Source organism: Myodes glareolus, chromosome 20 (assembly GCF_982192425.1).
Source record: "Myodes glareolus chromosome 20, mMyoGla1.1, whole genome shotgun sequence".
Lineage (NCBI taxonomy): Eukaryota > Metazoa > Chordata > Mammalia > Rodentia > Cricetidae > Myodes > Myodes glareolus.
The window spans coordinates 52,907,065-52,922,462 of record NC_142045.1 but is presented as its reverse complement, the minus strand read 5'-3'; positions in this window follow the sequence as shown (position 1 = coordinate 52,922,462).

The following is a 15,398-nucleotide window of genomic DNA, read 5'->3' as shown; positions in this document are numbered from 1 at the left end:
CGAAGCTAAAGGCCAAGATTTCATAGTTGATAATAAATCTCCATGTCATTTTTCAAGGGCTGGCAGCTTCACAGGAAGTCCGACATGAAAGACCTGCTGCAGGAGTTAGGGGGAAGGAGACAGGAGGTGGGAGAGTGAGCTGCTGTCTGGAAGCCTGGGGTGAGGATGCTGTGGAGGCATCGTATGAAGTGATAGTGGAGCAAACAGATACAGTGAGGGTTGGGGTGGCTTTGATTGCTCTCCTTGGGAGTTGATTTTTTGGGGGAATAAAAGCCTATATAGTCAGGCAATTGTAGCTCTCTTTAACAACTGTTTTCATCACATTTACATTTTTAGGTATTGTAAGGAATCTAGAAGTGATATAATGTGTATGAAGAAAGTGTATGTGGGCTGTAAGTAAAAACTACCATTTTATACCAGAGACTTCAGTAGCTGCAGAATTTGGACTCCTGGGGAAGCCATCATGAACCAGTCCTCCTCGGATACTAAGAAACAGCTATACTTCTGATGCCAAGTACCCCTGCCGTTTGGCAAATCGCAAAAAATTCACCCCTATGCTAAAAATGAGATTCACGCCTCAGATTCCTGTCAATCCAAAGATTTCATGACATCATCACAGTCGTGGTTTGAATAACAGTGGACCCCATAGGCCCACAGTGAGTGGCACTTCTAGAGGTGTGACCTTGTGGGAGTGGGTGTGGCTTTATTGGAGGAAGTGTGTCATTTGGGATGGGCTTTGAAGTTTCAGATGCTCAAGCCAGGCCCAGTGTGGCACTCTCTTTTCTGCTGCTTGCCTGTCTGGACGTAGACCTCACAGCTGCCTCTCTAGCACCATGCCTGCCTGTGTGCTGCTGTGCTTTCCACCATAGTGATGCTGGACTAAACCTCTGAAATTAAGTCAGCCCCCAGTGAATGTCTCCTTTACAAGCATTGCTGTGGTCATGGGGGCTCTTCACCGCTGTGAGGACAATTATCATCATTATCATCATTATCAAAATACCGTCTTGTTTTATATATATGGCTCAGGGTCAAACTCAGGATCTTCCTGCCTCAGGTTCCTACGTGCAGGAATTACAAATAGTAGCTTGTCTGACTCCTGATCTTATTTTGGGAACCCAGTCCTGGTCCCTGCCTTTGTTCCAGTGCCTACCCACATCTTAACTATTCCGTATGTGTTGTTTTGACTTGGGACGCATTGGCCGGTCTCTACCAATCTGTGATAATGGATTGCCATTGGTATTACTTTTCTTACCCAATAAACATCTAAGCATTTAGCCATCTCTTATTTATGTTTTATACACGAGATAGAAGTTTCAGGTTCCTTTGAACATAGTTTCGCTCAGAAAACACTTAAAATCAGAATTCTGAGTTTAGGAATTCAATATATTAACAGGTGCCAGGAACGGCCATCTAATTTGGTTCCTAGAGATGTTGCTAGGACACATGCAAACTTCATCGTCTTAGTAAAACAGAGCTTTCTTAGGTTCTGACTTATGCCCCAGAGCACCAATAAGGATGGTAGTGAGGATTATTTTAATGAACAGCAATTACTATTGGCTGAACACAGATTTCAAAATTTCTAAAGTTGGAGGTTGGAGAGATGGCTCAGAGCTTAAGAGCACTGGCACTCAGAGGACCTGAGTTCAATCCCTAACAACCACATGGTGGCTCACAACCATCAATGATGAGATTTGGTACCCTCTTCTGGTATGCAGGCAGAATGTTGTAGTCATAATAAATAAATCTTTTAAAAAATTTTCGAAAGTTAAAACAAAATAGATACAATTTTATCAGGGAGGAAGCCTCTGTTCCACAGGACACCTACTGTTTAACTCCCTTTGGATGTCAAGACAACCCGTAGACTTCTCTCTGGTATTGGCATCATAGAATTCAGAATGGAGCTCTCGCAATGAAATTTTGAAAGAAGAGGTGTTGCCACTTAGAAGGGAAAAATTGTTGCAATCTCCTATTAAAAGAAAATTCAGCGGAGAAAGTAGTCATTTCTTAGCGTGATGGTGAAAGAGCTTTGCCAGCATGGGTAGCCAGGACCAGATCGATGTGTAGACAGATCACTGAGTCGCTGCAGGGTCCCCATGCTGGTGGGCTCAGTACCGTTACCAAAGGCAGAATGCAGTTGTTGCTCCTTGTTGGCAGGTAAACAGAATTCATGGTCGAAAGCCCTTTGGTCCACGAGACTTATTAAAGAGCCTGGGTATTCCCGCTAAAGTGGGAAAGTAATTATCTCATATTTCAAACCACCACAAAGGCCATTTGAGGAAGCACAGTACTGTATGATGCGGCCGTGCTCTTAAAGATGAGGTGGCGACTTCACTGTTCCCTGATTTCATCATCTCAGTGTAAGTCTTTATTACACCGACACCTAGAGGTGATCTTCTAATGAAGCTTTTGGTGCTCTAGAAATATCAGCGAAAATTACTTTATTTGTTGAGCAAATGCCATGAAGAAAGCTTAGCAATGCATTGGTGTGGATGACAACTAATTTAGAAAGAATGGCAGAGTTAGCGTACACAATTGAATCACACAAAGTGATGGTTTAGCCGGGCGTTAGTGGTGCACTCCTTTAATCCCAGCACTCGGGAGGAGAGGCTGGTGGATCTCTGTGAGTTCAAGGTCAGCCTGGTCTATAAGAACTAGTTCCAGGACAGGCTCCAGAGCTACAGAGAAACCTTATCTCAACAATAAATAAATAAATAAAATAAACCAAAGTAATCGTTTAGATGAAGGCTAGCAGGAGCAAGAAGTGACTTTTCAGTTGAGAGAGAATTGTCCAACAGACGGCTATGGAAAACCAAGCAGAAGTAGAAGTAGAAGATCTAGAGATTTTTTTGTTTTTGTTTTTGTTTTTTTTTTTTCTGTAGTATGACATACAGTTGGGACACTCTCTTTGTGACCGTGGAGGGAGCGCTGGGGAAGACGATTGAAGCAAAGGCCATGTCCTAGTGGCTCAATCTGAGTCCTTCTAACTGTAATTGGAGATTGTTAGACATGATCTGGCTTGCCAGGCGGAAAGTGGATGTCAAAGCAAGAGTGCAAGAGGCGACGCAGAGCACAGGAATCCTGACCTTTAAACTGGAGCGATGGGAAACGGAGCAAGGTGAACGGATTCAGTACATACTTTGGAAACGTATTCAATAAAGCGTGTTAATGAATTATCCTTACGGTATGAAAGAAAGAGAAGAAACAGAGTTTGAATTCAGTGGATGCAGTTCTCACAGATGAAAATAGGAGACTTGGAAAGATCCAAGTCTTTTCATGGTACTAGAAAAAAAGAGAATAAACACGTGGGTGTGAGACAGTAAAGATTTCTTAGACAGCGAGGCTGACCTTGGTAATAGTAAATTCTCCGGCGTATTCAGGGAGTTGAGAGAATCAGTAAAGACAATTCTTCCCCAGAAGTTTTAATCCAGAGAGAAGCCGAGGTGCCGTGTAGGAGCGACGCTCGATGCGGAGGTCAAGAAGCTTGTCTGGTTCTGAGATGATTGTTTCAAATCATGGGAAGATGATTTGAAAATCACTGGAGAAACTCCAGCGGGTTCCTATGATGAAGGGATGCAGAATCTGCCACAAAGTGCAGGGTTAGCCTTCGAGGGGAGGGCTCTTTTTATTGCTTGTTTATGTGATTTGTGTTTGCATTTGTGTCTGTATACCAGAAGAATGCACCGGCTCACAGGAGTCGACAGTTAGAGACGATGTTGAGATGCTGTGTGCGTATTGGGAATTGAACTCAGGACCTCAGGAAGTCCAGTGCTTTTAGCCACATGTATCTAGCTCTTTCCAGTTTTTAAAGACTAATCTTCCGTTTATTCATGTGCACGTGTGTGCTTGTGTTTGTGTCTGTTGTGTACCTGCCAGTGTCCATAGAGGTCCAAAGAAGGAGCTGGAGTGAAAGGCAGCCATCTGGCGTGGATGCTGGGTACCAAATTGGGTCCTCTGGAAGAGCAGCAAGTGATCTTAACTGCTAACCCACCTTCCCAGCTCAGAAGAAATCTTAAATCTTTACTCATAACGGAGGAGGAGAGCCGAAAACTCTCATATGGGGCTGGAGAGATGACTCGGGGTTACGAGCACTTGCTGCTCTTGAGGACTGGAGAGTTCTGTCCCTGGTGCCCATATTGGGCAGCTCACAACCACATGTAACTTCATTCAGGGAATCTGCTGCTGTCTTCTGGCTTCATGTGCACATACACACATGTGTAACTAAAAATAGATCTTTCCATTTAAAAGCATGGGCCTATGTGAGGGTTAGGTTTGTAGACACAGAGAAAAAAAGAGAGACATAGTCTCTTGCAGAGAAATCTCTTGAGATTTCTATTTCTCTCCCAAAATGGTGAGACCAGATCACCAGCCAAGGGTAATAGGGAGGGCAGAGAGGTACAGATTTGGGATAGAACGGAGTGTGCAATGTGGGAAACTGAAAATCCAAAGCATAATAGGATTTTGACCTGTGCTGCATGTTCAATTGATTCTTTTGCTATTGATTCAAAATTAAAATGTTGTCAAGGTTAATATGTTTTCCCCCAGGAATGTTGGGAGATCTAGTTCTAGGATGGGGGCAATGTGGCAGTAAATTTAACAATGCTAGAGGACTCTGACAAAGGAATGTGCCAGAGAAGAGGGCTGAACCATTGGATGTCTGCTCTTCCAGAGGACCTGGGTCTGGTTCCTAGAAGCCACACAGCAGCGCACATCCTCCTGTGACTCCAGTTCCAGGGGATCTGATGCCCTCTGACCTTTGAGTCACTGCATCCGCCTAGTGTACAGATATGCACGTAGGCAACACACATACACACACAATAAAAAATGTAAAATAAATTAAAGCTTAAGAAATTTCTGTGGTCTAATGAGATAAAATTGATTGCTTTCATACCGGTCAACAAAAATACTGTGTCAGAACAATTTTAGAACAAAGCACTATGAATATCAAAGTGTGTTTGCATGTGTGCAGTGTAAAAGTTACCAGTATTGCTGAATTATTCACACAGGAATGGCCAGAGTCATTTCAGGAGTTCTCAGGAGGTGAGCTGATAGTGCCCAGAGAGATATGCTTCCAGGCTGTAAACTCTAAATAGGGCTTTTGCTCACCTATGTTCAAAGGAATTAAGTGGAGGAAAACAGATGTGAAATCAAAGAGTAATCAAAGAAAAATGCCACCTACCAACCAGCTATAGCTGGTTCTGAAACTTATGGGTACCAAATGGGGTTAAATGTGGGCAAAAAAAAATTACAGAATTTGTTCAAACAGGGCTTTCATTGCTTACTGCCATAAAAAATAAAAATAAAAATACATATACATTTAAGAGAAAATAAACTGCAAGACATTGGAAGTGTTAAAAGATGTTTTTTTATTAGTTTTAAACTAAAATAAAATGTACTGAAAAGGGGTGAAAATAATCAAACCATGTCCAAAGGGTAAATTTGAATGTAACTACAGTAAATGCTAGGGACAGCAATCCTAGCTGTTAACACGACCATGTTTCCATTGTTTCAAACATTTGGTTTAGCTTAATCCCCAGAATATATTACTGCCAAAAGGAATCTCAATGACAAGAGCTAATGCGGTGGTTGCTCCTAAAGCTATCCCCTTTTAAGTGTTGACTTACTAGTCGTGTTTGTCAGGGAAAGGAGAGCTTTTATTACCACTGTCATCAATCTCGGCGAAGTTCAGAGATGCTAGCCTGCAGTCGCTGTAGTTTATTTCTTTGCTGGTTAGAGTCCACATGTGTGAGCGAGAGACAGGGATTGGGGCAATGCTGTGTTTCCATCAGGTGACAGTGCTGGTGATGGGATCCAGGGAAAGGCTTTGGCTGGACTTCCAAGCCAGATTCACTTGATGAAAACCAAGAAAGCACACAATGATCCCCCTTTAAGAAGCGTTTACAGCAGCCACTCTGCTTCTAGGTGCTGAGGACCGGTTGACAGAGAGCTTCTTCAACACTTCCCTCTAGTTTTTCAGATAACCCCCAGCTTCAGATTTCCAAACAGCTCAGAAGCCAACAAGCCAACAAGCTAAAAGTCAAAACAAAACACCCAGCAGCACAAATGAGAACTTCCAACTTGTGTAAATGTGTATAAGTGAAACCATCTTTTATAATCGGAAGACTGAGCCGAGAAGACATTCAGAAACTGTAAGCTGAGATCCGGTTCCATCATCAGGTTACCGTCAGCCATGATGGTTCCTTTCTGAGACTTGGCTTCCTGAGCAGTAAAATGAGAGAGGTCTAGTTTATCAATGGTGCAAACTGCAGCTCTCGTGACACTTCAGGAGAGAAGAGGTGGCAAACCCCGCGGAAGCAAATTGTTTGTTCTCAGTGACAGGATCCTGAAGAAAAATTTTTGCTACTAGAAATCTTCAAACCAACTAAAGCTGTGTAAGTAGTCTTTTTTTTTCAAAAAAAAAAAGATTTATTCATTTATTTATTTATTTATTATGTATACAACATTCTGTCTCCATATACCAGAGTCCACATACCAGAAGAGGACTCCAGTTCTCATTACCGATGGTTGTGAGCCACCATGTGGTTGTTGGGAATTGAACTCATGACCTCTGGAAGAGCAGCCAGTGCTCTTAACCACTGAGCCACCTCTCCAGCCCCTGTAAGTAGTCTTCTGAAACTTATTGAGGAATGACTGCTTTGAGTTCACAGCAGCAATTTCTGGACTTTTGTTGACTATACATTCTAGTCAATAAATATATTCTTCTCCATGAGTAAACTCCATAGACATTTCACTATAAAACACATTACATCCTTTATGAAGCATTTCCCTCAAAAGTAATGTGAATATGAAACTTTAAAAATGAACAGTTAAAATGCTTTATTATTAATACAATACTTTGATTGCTTATCAATGTGAACACTAAAAACTTTAGTTAATGTGCCAGGTGCGGTGGTGCATGCCTTTAATGCCAGCACTCAGGAGGTGGAGGCAGGTAGAGCTCTGTGTGCTCATGGTCAGCCTGGTCTACATAGTAAGTTCCAGGCCAGCCAGATGTAGTTGGACTTTTCTTAGGGTTGCCATCTCCCTAATCATGACATGGAGACTTATATGGAAGCTTGGCATTTATCTTAAGCTTTTCCCATAGCTCTTATAACTTAAATTAATCAATATTTTTATTAATCTATGTTCTACCATGTAGATTTTACCCCTCTCCCATTCTGTGTGTCTGGTGTCTTCTGCATGCTTCAGTTATCTTCTCTTCCTTTCTCTGCCCAGAATTTCTGCCTATCTCTCCTGCCTAGCTATTGGCCATTCAGCTTTTTACTATATCAACCACAGGAACACGTCTGTACACAGTGTACAAATATCCCAAAAACATCTCCCCTTTTGTATAAACAAAAAGGAGAGGTTTTTTAACTCTTACATAGTAAAACAATATGAAATAAGAACAATTATCAGCTGGGCAATGGTGACACATGCCTTTAATCCCAGCACTCAGGAGGCAGAGGCAGGCAGATTTCTGTGAGTTCGAGTCCAGCCTGGTCGACAGAGCTAATTCCAGGACAGCTGGGGTTGTTACAGAGAAACCCTGTCTTGAAAAACCAAAAAAAAGGAACAATTATCAAATAAGGGTTACATTCACAATGCCCAATCCATTTGTATTTGCCAAATTTGGAGAAATTACTCTGTTAGCTATTCTATCTTCATGAATCTAATGTTTTATGATTAAACCATTTTTTATCATAACTTGTATTACCATCCTAAAAATATCCCTTTAGACATTAACATAGTCTTAGATAAACAGCCAAAGTTTTAATGTTTCTCAACTTTTATAAACTTTACATGTCGTATGCGAGTTTCTTTTCTGAATTTGGCAATAAGGAAAACTATAACTACCCTATCTGTTTAAACAGGAAGTACAAAGCAAGCAACTTCCAAAACTAAGAAATGACAGAGACATTTGACTGCCTGGATAGTCACCCCAAGGTTCCTCTGTACTGTTGGGGCATCCGTATTCAGCCTACAGTCCTAACATATCTGGCAGACTTTTCTGTGAAGCAGGAATTTTGAAGGGCTGTTCCACTTGGTCTTGGTAAAGTTTGGCAGTTGCCTTCTTTTGTTTTCTGCTTCTCTAATTTGCATAGCATTCTGTCAGCAGTTGAGGCAAGGGAAATTTCTCTCCCCAGTGGCTAATTCTGTCACAAAGAAAGCAGACTCTACGTGGAGGTTCTTCAAAGTTCATCATCCTTAAAGAAGACAGGTGCTGCCAGGAGCAAACGTGTCTCAGTGTCATGGAAAGCCTTATATTAGTAAAACATCTTGAGTACCATATTCTGTAGGTCTCTGGAGTGTTGTTCTGAAATGTATCTTTGTTTAACCTTGGAAACATACCTAGCATGACTGCAAGTTTCATCATTGTGGATGCCTAACCAGTAACCTGTATTTCTTAATTATCCTAAGTAGTTTACAATAATAGTTTTCAAGGACTAAAAATTTATATTACACTTTAAAATGAGCTGCATAGCTGCAACACCTTAGACAAGAGTAGAAACATATACACTATGTTAAAGTACAAATTTGTATTTATATAAAAAACCACACCAATGTAAAATATTTGAGATTAATAGTTGCCTTTCTAGTCTCTATTTCTATATCCTCCCCCCATTTTTGTTGTTTTAGAAGGGGATCCCTGAATTTAATTTCCTTTGCTTAGTGTTCTTCCTGACTATGACCAGTAACAATTTGTAACCAACCCCCTTAAATGATGATAAACATCCATAATTAGAACATGACCAAAATAATAAATCTGACCATAATAAAACCTGACCCAAACCACCCACCCCACTTCTTGAGAATGTGGATGTTGTGTTCTCTCAACTGCTTCTTGTTTTTTTGGGGGAGTCGGCATCTTTAGGGAGCCCTGGGAAAACTGAGATAATGATCGGTCCTGGAAAAGCTAGCTGTATTATTTTTTGTTTAGTCTCTGTATGATGGGAAAGTGTAGAGCTTATCTGAAGTCCTGGCTGGGATAGTTTGTAAGGCTGGACCATCTCAGCTAGCAGCTTTGAAGTTGTTCTCAATGCAAAACTTTGAGGTTGGATTGCCTGGGCTATGTCTTCCTTGGTTTCTGGTCCTTTTTTTCCCCCCTGAAAACACACAAACTTTTAAAGGTAACATATATCTGCATTAATACAAGTATGGAATGTGTGGCATGCATAAATCCATTAGAGATGGTTTTTTTTGTTTTATCTTTGAGCAGGTAGAAGGCATCTTTCAACTGTATAACTTTGTTTGGACTGTATAACCAAACCTCTGTCCATGCCATATGAAAGGATGGCAAGTAATAATAAGCCATGAGGACTCTGTAGCCAACAAGAGTTATCAGGTCTCAGCCAGTCTTCGAGCTGTTTCCATAGAAGAGGGATCAGCATATACGTCACCTGTCCTGTAGTTTCTTGGTTTCTTTCTTCATGCCTGTAGAAATGAAGATCTCCCCCAATAAAATCTGATCTCCAGTAAGAAGAGAACCATAGCTTTTTGTTTCCTGTGGAAACAATGGCATAAGCCCTTTCCCAATACAATGTATTTTTTGTCTGTTTGGTTTTTGAAGACAGGGTTTCTCTGTAGTTTTTGGAGCCTGTCCTGTAACTAGCTCTTGTAGACCAGGCTGGCCTTGGACCGCAGAGATCCGCCTGCCTCTGTCTTCTGAGTGCTGGGATTAAAGGCAAGCGCCACCACCACTGGGCTTGCAACATGTTTTTGACTTCTATTTTGAAGTTAAGACCTTTTAAAAATACATAGGTTGGTTTAATTTAGCAGTTTCCATAATTCAGTGTCTCTCAGAAGCTATTGTTTTCTTTCATTATCATTTAAAAATTTAAAGTCAACAAAGCGACATCCAGGATCCAGGCACCCTGTGCATTTTCATCTTTACCGGGTTTACTCTTTTTACATTGTTTTTCTCTCTCTTTAAAGACTTCATTCCTTTTTAATTGTTTATTTTTTTATGACTGTCTATACCTCATTTTTCTTTTTTAAGCATCTAACTGCATTTTTGAACACATTGACCTGTTTAGAGGTTTTCTTGGCCCGGACTTATATTTTTTTTTTTCCCATGTCTGCAGCCTCCTCTGACTGTGTGAGCCAAATCTTACACTGTTTAGCGCATGGCCTGCTGGTGGGGGGCTCCGCCCCACCCTCAGTTCTGTGAGAGCCTAGTCTCACGTCAGTGGGTACCATCCTAGAGCTGCATTTACTTGCTCCAGCTCTGGGAATTTGTGTCCAGTAACTGACTGCTCAAGTGCTAGGCTATACAGCACGGCCTCTTAAAAGACCCGAGCCTCCCTGGGAGACTGATTTCTCAGGCCCTGTATGAATGTTTGAGCTTCCACACTGGACGCCATATGTAGCCTGGCTTTCCTTTGGGCTGCTGGCTCAGAAATAACAACATGGAGACTTATTAGTTACGAAAGCCTGGCCATTAGTTTAAACTTTTCCCACTACTCTTATAACTTAAACCCACATTTTTATTGATATATGTTCTACTATGTGAGTTTTACCTCTCTACTATTCTATGTGTCTGGCTTGTTCCCCATCTCCATAGTCTTCCGCATGCCTCAATTGTCTTCTGCTCCCCTCTCTGCCCAGAAGTCCTGCCTATCTCTCCTGCCTAGCTATTGGCTGTTCAGCTTTTTATTACACCAATCACAGCAACACTTCTTCACATGGCGTACAAATATTCCACTATAACCAGAACCATGCATACAGATTCTGTCTCAAAACAAATAAATAAACAAACACCCAAAACAAAACAGTAACAAAAATAATTTTTTAATTTAATGTAATGCTCTTTTAATATGTCATATCTGGTCATATCTGACTGGCTGTGGTGTGTGTGTGTGTGTGTGTGTGTGTGTGTGTGTGCCTGTTGTTTCTTCTTTTCTTTCTGGAAAATACTCTCATGTGTATGATGCTAAACTTGGTATGTAACAAAGGATGATCTAGAACTTGTGACCCCCTTGCTTTCACCCCCTAAATACTGCGGTTACAGGTGTGTACAACCCCCAGATGACACAGTTCTAGAGATCAGACTTCAGACCCAAGCTTGCATGCAGGCAAGCACTCTATCACCTAACCTCTACCCCCAGCCCCTTTGCCTTACCATGTAACCTCGGGTAGCCCTGTGCTTCAATCCTTCTGCCTCCTGTTCTCTAGCGCTCAGATGTACTGCTGGGCCTAGCAGGGTGTATGGTAGGTTTTTGTGTTTGTTTTTGACATTTCTGCCTAGTCCTTGTTGGTGTCCTACTGCTAAAGTAAGGCTCAGAGTCCACCTTTTGTATTTCCACTGAGAACCTCAAGTAAAAAAAAAATCAAGTAAACAGTCTAGAGATGTAAGATATCTACTAAGCGACTTATAAGAACAAGATATTGGGAATGAGAGATCCAAGCTCTTAACTCCAGACAAAATAAGCTACTCTGGGTGGGGTAGGCAGAAGAGTTTTACTAGGTGAGATCACACAGCCCTCAGTTCTTTGGGAAGACCGAGTCCGGCTCACATGCTTCACATAGAAACTAGAAGAGCCCTCCCACAGCACAGGGATGACCTCAAAAATTCTGTTTCCTCTCCCTTTCCTCCTCTCCTTTACCTCCTAACTAGTCCTCCTCTTCCACCTCCTTTTCCTCCTCCTCTTTTTCCTCCTCTCCCCTTCTGCTCTTCCTCCTCCTCCTTTTCCTTTTCCAGACAGGCTCTCACACAGCCCATGCTGGCCTCAGAATGTACATCCAAGTATGTCCTTGAATTTCTTATCCTCCTTCTTCCATCTCCCAAGTATAGGGATCATAAGCATGACCTTCTATGGCAGGCTCTGCCCGCTTCTTAACATGAGTGACGTCTGGAAACAGAACAGATGTCTCAGGAGTTCCCATTGCCTTGTCCCCTGGGATCCAGAGAGAGCCCATTGTCCCCCACTGTGCACAGTCTTATATTGCTCACTCTCTTTCCATATCTCTGCAGGTGTGTTTACTGTTAGACAATTTGCCTGGACTAATTGCAGAGAGGAGGGTGGGTCTCTTGCTAAGCTGTTTGTTAACAACTCCTGATAAGAAGTGCCATCTGGGGTATGATGATTGGGCGTGAAGTTGGAGCTGTCTTGGTGAAGCCAGGGTAGCAGCCTGGAAGGAAGCCAGTAGTCGGTCATTGGTCCTGAATACAAACGTTGAATTGGTGCTAGGAATTCTGGGTAACAACAGCAGAATAAGTTGGCAGGCATGCCAGTAAATATGAGTGATGAAGAGGCAGGGCCCAGCTCCAAGAGGAGGTGGCCACAATGGCTAAGAAGTCACTGTTCCCCCTATCTGTCCTGGCATGGGTCAAGATAGAATCAGTGAAACAGATTCAGCATATAGGCGCCAGTCAAGGGCTCAAAGCATGTCGAGAAAACTGAAATTCAAGTGTAGACTTTTGCTTCTGAACACAAGGGCAGCCCCCACCTAGTCCTTTTTACGAGCACAAAGGAAGTCCCTTACACTAGCAGCCTGACCTGACCATGCTATCACTGGTCCCATCACGAATGTCCAATAAAAGCAACACTCTAGTTACTGAGTGCTGCATACCAAACACACGAACATAGAGATGTAGCTGTGACCGTTTTTCTTATGCCCAGGGTAGATGCTGCTGCTAGTCTCTTCATCGCTTGGGTCCTCACTGGAAATACTCAAATGGCTGGAGGTGACTCCAGTTGCTGGGGTATGGGCTCATCTGAGCACTTTTTTTTCTGATTTTTTTAAAAAAATTATTTATTAAAAATTTCCACCTCCTCCCATTTCCCTCTCTCTCCCCCCACTCCTCCTCTCCACTCTCTCTCCAGTCCTAAGAGAAGGCAGGGTGCCCTGCCTGTGGGAAGTCCAAGGCACTCCCCCTTCCACCCAGGTCTAGGAAGGTGTGTATCCAAACAGACTAGGATCCCCAAAAGCCAGTACATGCAATAGAATCAAATCCCAGTGCCATTATCATTGACTTCTCAGTCAGCCCCCATTGTCAGCCACATTCAGAGAGTCTGGTCTGATCACATGCTCGTTCAGTCCCAGTCCAGCTGGCCTTGGTGAGCTCCCATTAGATCAGTCCCACCGTCTCTGTGGGTGGACGCACCCCTCGTGGTCCTGACTTCCTTGCTCATCTTCTCCCTCCTTCTGCGGTTCATCTGGACCTTGGGAGCTCAGTCCAGTGCTCCAATGTGGGTCTCTGTCTCTATTCTGAGCACTTCTTCATTCACCTTTTTGGTTCCTCTGCTGGGATAGTGCAAGGGCTGGACTCAGCTGAGGCTTCCAGAGACAACAGAAGAGATCTCTCCTGGGCGATTTTTCACAGCATGACTGTTACAGTTTTGGCACATACGAAAAGCAGAGGTTACAATAAGCATGGGCCACAGCTGCAGGAGCTTCAAGGAGGCCTTGAAGGTTGTGTGCCGTCAGGCTGCGTCTTTCTTTTCACTGAAACAATCACCAATCTTCCATGCTTCATGGAGAAGAGAGAGATCTCACTTCTTCATGAGGACAGTGCCATAAAAAATTGGGGGCTGTATTTTAAAATCATCACTAAACCCAGCCAGCCAACCAACCAACCAGTAGCTCAGAAGGACATCAACTACATATAAACACTGACCAAGACTCAAATGACTTATTTGCCATTCACCAAGTATTGTGCAAAGTACATGGGATACTGAGCTAAGTCTAACCCTGAAGGAGCAGTGCACACACGGTTGGAATTCCGGGTCAGGTGAGGTAAGTGAATGGCATAAAAACACTGTTGATAGCCTAGAAGAAGGAAGAATCAACCTGGTAGAGTCTTCACTGTCTAAGAGGAAATGTGCAAGGATACAGTTGGTCAGATTTGATTTGACTTGACCAGATAACTAATGATGTCTAAGGGCCTGGCTTATGACTGGTCTCCTGCTGGTTTATTCCCTGGTAAGTCCCCTTTCCAAGCTCTCTGACCTCCCTCCCCTCTGCACGCCACCAACAGCTCACACTTTTTCTTCAGTAGACTTCAGACACTTTACTTGCATTATTAATTATATTGAATTGTACCTTGATTGACAGGCACTGTAACTCTGCACTATTAGTTATGCTGAACTGTATCCCTCCATTCTCCGATGGTATTAACCTTGCAACGATTGCTTTGTTATTGGAAGGGAACCCAGATGAGTATTAGAGATTTCATGGATTAACTTCTTGCAAGTTAGCGTCCATGTCAGAGTTTCTTAAACTTAAGGAGCATCAGTTAGTCCTGCTATAAAATAAGATTAGAAAAGACAGAATTATTCCTGCAAAAGAAGCAGTGTAAACACCACTGCCAGCAGAACAACACAGTGGTTAACAGTGCAAGCGTTCAACCGCTGCATAAATCATCATTGTGGCTTTGGAGTTGTTACTGTCACGGAAAACATTAGGGGAAGGCTGGATCTCAGATGTCACTTGGAAGGTGAATATGCATTTGATGGGTGGAGAAGGGATGCAGAGATAAATTTTAGGTTGATAAAAATATGTAGAAAAGGTTTTTTTTTGTGATTCTACTTACAAGTGACATTTGCTTTGGGACCTACAGATTTTTTTTTTTAAATAAAAGGGATTAAAAAAAATTGAACTCAGGGCTGGAGAGATGGCTCAGAGGTTAAGAGCATTGCCTGCTCTTCCAAAGGTCCTGAGTTCAATTCCCGGCAACCACATGGTGGCTCACAACCATCTGTAATGGGGTCTGGTGCCCTCTTCTGGTCTGCAGACATACACACAGACAGAATATTGTATACATAATAAATAAATAAATAAATATTAAAAAAAAGAAATAATAATAATAATAAAAAAAATTGAACTCGAAGTTCACTAACAGCAAATCATCACAGGTCTTTTCAAGTCTAGGTTTTCTATTAGTTTAATGCATTAACTAATCTATAGCTCTTTACTTCACAAATTGCTGAAGTACCTATGCTTAATAACACAAACGTTCTTGGACAAAAGTGAGAAAAGTTTGTGGGGCCAAATGTAAGAGGGAACCCAGAGTTTGACAGCTTAGGTCATGAGTAGTAAAGACAAACACCTTGAAAACTCAGGATTTAGGTCTCAGCCAGTCCTGGGATCCGGACACAAAGCTCTAATCCGACGTGATTGGGGAGACAGAGCTCAGAACAAGAGCACAGAGCCACATCTGGAATATCTGCTCTTTCACTGAACGAGTGTGGAAAATTATTAGCTCATTCCCAACAGAGACAAGAAGGAGGCCACTAAGCCATTTAGCCTCTAGGAAACAGACCAGTGCCCTGGCAATTGTTCCCAAGAGACCTGCGGGCTGTATCTGTAGTTTTCATGACACGTCCTCCATGCTATAGAAACGTCAGACGGTTACATTAATGAAAATAATTGATAGCCTTGGAGACGATGACAAAAAG